Raw genomic sequence first — 5,993 nt, forward strand, 5'->3', positions numbered from 1 at the left:
TTCTCCATCTGTCTCTTCCCTGGTGTCTCTCTAAGGACACTTGTCAATGGATTTAGGGCCAACTGGGATAATCCAGGATGATTTCCTCTTAATATCCTTGGCTTAATTACATCTGCAAAGACCCTTTTCCAAAAGAGCTGACATTCACAGGTTCTGGGAAGTAAACACACCTTTTTGGGAGCAACCATTCAACCCACAAACAGCTGCTAGAGAATGAGTGTTCGTATGCCCCCAAAATTCCTATGCTGAAGCCTAGCCCCCAGTGTGATGGTATTTGGAAGTGGGGTCTTTGGGAGGTGACTAAGTCATGAGGGTGGAGCCCTCTTAAATGGGATTAGTGCCCTCACTAAAAGAGGTCCCAGAGAGCTCCTTCACCCTTTCCTACCATGTGAGGACACAGCAAAAACACAGCCATCTATAAATCAGGAAGGTCTATAAATCTCACCACACACTGAATCTGCTGGTGCCTTGATCTTGGACTTCCCAGCCTCCGGAATGATAAGAAATAAATTTCTGTTCTTTATAAGCCACCCAGTCTATGGCATTCTGTTTAGCAGCCTGAATAAACTAAGACCGAAATCAACCAATTAAATCAGACCTTTCAGGGTGGAACTGGGCATTAGCAATTTTCTTTTCTTTTCTTTTAGAGAGAGATTGAGAGCAAGAGAGAGATTGAGAGCACGAGTGGGAGGAGGGGCAGAGGGGGAAGCAGACTCCCAGCAGAGCCGGGAGCTCAACAGGGCACTCGATCCCAGGACCCTGGGATCATGATCCAACCGACTGAGCCACCCAGGCATCCCTGGGCATTAGCATTTTTTAAAGTTTCCCAAAGTAATTCCAACTTGCAGCCAAGTTTAAGAAACACTGATCTATTTGAACTGCCACTTCCTGCCCAGCAGAGGCCCTGGGGTGGGAACAGAAGAGGCCCAAAGAGAGCCCAGACAAAGATTGAATGGACTGCCCATCACAAAAGGAGGAGAAGAAGGGAATGGTTGGGAAGAGGGAATCCCTATGGAATAATATAAGAAATGCCCAATGGAATAGGAGAAGCTTCTGGCTTCCAGGGTTTAGAATTTGCTCATAGGAGGGAGTTTGGCTAAAGGTTAAGGGCAAGGCCTTGACATCAGATAAGGCTGGTTTCAAATACTGGCTCTGTCATTCGTTTGCTTGTGACCTTAGGCAAGCCACCTAACCTCTCCGCACTTGAGTTGTCTCATCTCTCAGAATGGAAAGGAGACAGCAGCTACATGCCATCGGTTACTGGACTTAAAGGTTACCAATGGAATTTAGAAATGATAGACCAGGGGCGCCTGGGTGGCTCAGTCATTAAGCGTCTGCCTTCGGCTCAGGTCATGATCCCAGGGTCCTGAGATCGAGCCCCGCATCGGGCTCCCTGCTCGGCGGTGAGCCTGCTTCTCCCTCTCCTACTCCCCCTGCTTGTGTTCCCTCTCTCACTGTGTCTCTGCCAAATAAATAAATAAAATCTTTAAAAAAAAAAAGAAAAGAAAAGAAAAAGAAATGACAGACCAAATTCCCAAAGAGCTGGCTTTACTAGGTACAGAAAAAAAATGCAAAACGATGGGAAAGAAGTTTAATATACAATCCCTTGGCTGTTTTTACCTGTAATAATTAAAGTGAAAGTAAAGGGGAGCATTGTGGCAAATCCTGGTGCTGGGCCATACTCGAATTTGGCTGGTCAGAGCTAGGGTTAATAGCCTCATGGTCATGACCAAAGGGACAAATTATGCTCAAACAACAGATAACACCTCTGCAACCTCTGGACACCAAGAAAGCAGTCCAAATGGTGCAGGGAAGAGGGTGTGGAGGGTATGCAAAACCAAGAAACTACTAAACCAGAGGACATGGTGTGAAGGAGCTGTCTCATTTTGTAGATCGATATCATCAGCTTCCTAAAGAACTTTTACTAAAATAGATTGTGCGAGTGATTAACTGAGGAACAGTCTTCTTGATTTTGAATACAGCAGAGTACAAGAGCATGTTTGGTTGATGCGGGACCCACCACTTACTATTGAACAATCAGACATGGCGGTACACACTCCAAACACACAGCAGGCTGTTCCAGAAGGGAAGCTAGCCCGGTAGACTGGATAAAAGCCACTGTAAACTTTGTTTACCCTGAGAAGGTACATTGGTGGTCCCAATCCTTAAATGCTGAATGGAACTGCCCAGATGAGGCAGCTCATAGGCTGCATTGGCAATCCATGCTGATTTGGCTTTATGATGATCAGGATGTTCATCCTCTTAATATACCCCTTACCCAGGTCATAGCAAACGCTGTGATTAAGGGAGCCCCTTTTGCATAGATACCCCATATAAACATACTACTGCAAAGGCAAGCAACAGTCCAAGAAACCATATCAGAATTGTTTTCTCAGCTTACCTGTAGTCTAAGAAAATTAGGCCCATTCACCAAAGAATGGGGGAAAAAGGAGGATAGTCAAGGAACGAGTCCCAGCAGGATAGTCTTTAAATAGTTATTAGGAAATGGAATGAATATGGAGGACACTGATGATGTTAAAAAAAACACTGATCTTAATATTCCACTATGGGAGATTGAGTGGACTGATAGCAGCTACTGCTGGTGCCCCAACATTGAAGGGCTCTAAACAAATCCACTCTACTTACCCTGGTTTGGAGGAAATTCAAAAGCTGGAAGGCAAAGATAACAATGAAAAACATGACATCGTATCACTGGTGGCAATGGTCAGGCAAATTAATCAGGATGAAGATTGATAAAAGTAGCAGGGTGTCTTGGCCTGATCCCTAGCTTGGGAACCCAAGGCCATATGCACATGTGTGGCCAAAATGGCCAGGGGGTGGACAAAACTTTTTCTGGGACTCCTTAATGCAGGAGCCCAATGTGTAATTTCAAAACCTATTGGTGAGGTCCTCAAGGGGGCCACAGTTAGCTTGGGAGCATAGGGGGATGCAATGGTAGAAAGTTTGGATGAAAATTGGATTGTCTGAACAGACTATGTGAGATAGTTGTATCCCTTTTATCTGGATGTATTATGGGGATGGATATTATGTCTGATCGGGAAACACTTCCTACATCTTGTATTGTAAAAGTGAAGGCATGTAATTGTACCTTTGGCCATTATTAATTGGACATGCTAAATGAGAACCTATAGATTTGCTGGTGCCCACACAGGTGGTTAATATGACACAACTCTTGGATGCCTAGTAGACAAGAGATGTCCACTTTAATGACATCTCTGTAGGTTAGCCTTGTGTGGCCCATGAGAAAGAGAAATGGCTGATAGAGACAAACAGCAGATTATCAAGGCTTGAATAAAGTACTATATCACCTACAGCATTAGCAGTCCCTGGTGTGGTTCCAACACTGCAAAAAATATAAGCCAAAGATACTGGTACTTGGTGCTAGATCTTGCAAATGCTCTTTTCTTGATCACAGTCTCAGAAAAGAGCCAACCACAGTTTGCTTTCGTATGAGAAGGATACCAGTTTACAATGACTGTGTTGCCACAGGGTTATTCAAATTCACCAGCTTCCTCCCATAATTTGGTTTGATAATATACTACATTGATGATATCATGATAGTATCAGACCCTGAGGAACGAGCCAAGACTACTTAAATGAAAGGGTGACACACATGACGAACAGAGGCTGGTTGACAAATCCAGCGAAGATCCCAGAGCCCATCCAAAAAGTAAAATTATTAGGAGTAACGTGGGCAGGAGCCCAACTTTGACATGCTACAGACAACTAAAAACCAACAGTCATCGTTGCCCACCCCTGGAACTAAGGCCTGCGGTGGTGCTTGGTTGTGGAGGGCATGGATTCCACGTCTGGGCGCATTGCTTGCTTCCATCATAAAACTACCTGAAAGAAGGCCGTATTTGAATGGGAGACTTCACAGTAGCAAAAAGTGATAGCCCGATCAATATTGGGCCCTCATGATTCACACTGAGATATGATCTTGGAAGTATCTGCAAACTCACACTTAACACAGACTAGAGCTTATGGCAATAGCCCCTGAATACTTTGCTGGGGGTGACTGCTGGGATTTGAGGCCAGAAAATTTCCAGATGCAGCAGTATGGTACATATCATATGAGAGATGAATATTGGCTTGCTATTACTGGGCATTAACTGAAACTGTGTCTGTGAGTGAAGGACCCAAAATAATCTTGAAACCTGAAATATGCATTAATATCTTGGGTGATGTCACAGAAACATTCCAATAAGGAAATCAGTACCATGAAGAGCTTCATAATAAAATGGAAATGGGTCTACTCAGGAACATGCTCCTGGAGGAATGAAAGGAGGTTCTCATTATTGCTGGAGTCCAGCTCCAGCCGGGGTGGGTCTCTCGTAGGAGAGAGGACGGCGTCGGCGAATGAGGAGACACAGACACAGGATCAGGTTGCAAGCATCTTCTCCTGACAGGCTCAGAGGAACTTTGTTTATATGTTAGGATATTTTTGTTTTTCCAAATCTTAGATCATTTTCTGGATTACAGCCATAGCCTTCTTTCATTTTTCCTTTGTAATGGTTAACATGACCTTTATTGATTTCTGCTTATTGGCTTTGGCTAAAACTAAAAAACAGTACGCAAAGAGAAAGGTGCTAGACAGAGCGTGACCGTCTTGTTATTTTGTTCTATAGAAACTAATTCTTCGTGGAAATATTCCCACAATTATAAAGATTGCCATAAACAAAATGAAAGAGAATAGCAAGAGCCAGCTGTGGAGTCTCCTGTTTTCAGGATCATCCCCCATACTTGGACTTTGTCAAACAGCATGAGTAGCTTGGCTCGCGCCACATTATATTCAGGAGTGGGTAGCCTCATTTCTACAGAGCCAACTTTGGGATCATTGGGGGAGCTGCCAGATCCTATTGACACATTGGTGGTGTCATATGAATGACTCTTGACTGACCAACAAAAAGCTATGTGGTTTATGGATGGCAGTTTACAGTACAAGCAGCATCCTATTTGGAAGGCTGCGGACTGTGACGAGCTGGTGAAAAACTATAACTGAAGAAGGCGAGAACCAATCAGCACAGTGGGCTGGATTACATCTATTTTCCTTGCATTGATGGAGGAATTGAACAACCATGAGAAGAACCCCGAGGTCAGAGTGTGTCTGGCTCATGGGCTTGGCCATACAGTCAGGCAGATGGACAATGAAAAATCAGATTATTAGGTGGCGGTCAATATGGGACATAGTCCTATGGGAACTTAAGGGGTGCATTAAATAGGATGTGTCAATGCCCAGTAGAAGAACTTCTTTCCCAGATTGGAAGGTGATTGGAATCAGCAACTGGTTATCTTGGTTCATTCACCTGAGGTGTTCAACTGGGTCCAAGGAGAGGGGAGCTGCAGCAGCACAGAGATGGGCTGGTCATCAGCATGTTCCTCTTGCACCCCCAGCGGCACAAAATGCCAACCAGCGCTGCCCTTTCTGCCAGCTAGGAAGACAGAAACTACAGGCAGCTGGGGGGGGCGGGGCAGATCCCCGGGGAGAAGACTCGTGCGCACAGCTGGCAAGCCGACTACGTTGGGTCAGGGCCAATAGTGCTGGGAGCCTATAAATTGGTCCTGGTGGAACAGACACTTAATTTGGACTGGGCTTTGCATACCTAGTGGTAATGCAAATGCTCAAAACACTATAAAAGGACCAGAGCGGAAGATATAATTTGGAACCCGAGTTACATTTCTTCAGACCAAGGAATGCACTTTACAGCCCATAGTGTCCAAGAGTGGGCAAAGAGCTCTCTCTCACACAAATGGATATAGCATGCTGCTTACCATTCTCGGAGTAGTGGTTTGATAGAGAGCTGGCAGGGACAACTGAACATTTACTGCCTACATTTGGGGAGATAACGGCATGAAGAGCTGATGCACACCCCTTCCTGAGAGTGTGTTCACATTCAAGCCCTCCTTGGCTCCCCACTCATTAGATTGCTCTGCTTCTCTGGAGGATTTGGGGGATAGGGGGTGGGGAGGGT

This window comes from Mirounga leonina, unplaced genomic scaffold, assembly GCF_011800145.1.
Source record: "Mirounga leonina isolate KUSES-001 unplaced genomic scaffold, KU_Mleo_1.0 Mir_115, whole genome shotgun sequence".
NCBI classification, from domain to species: domain Eukaryota; kingdom Metazoa; phylum Chordata; class Mammalia; order Carnivora; family Phocidae; genus Mirounga; species Mirounga leonina.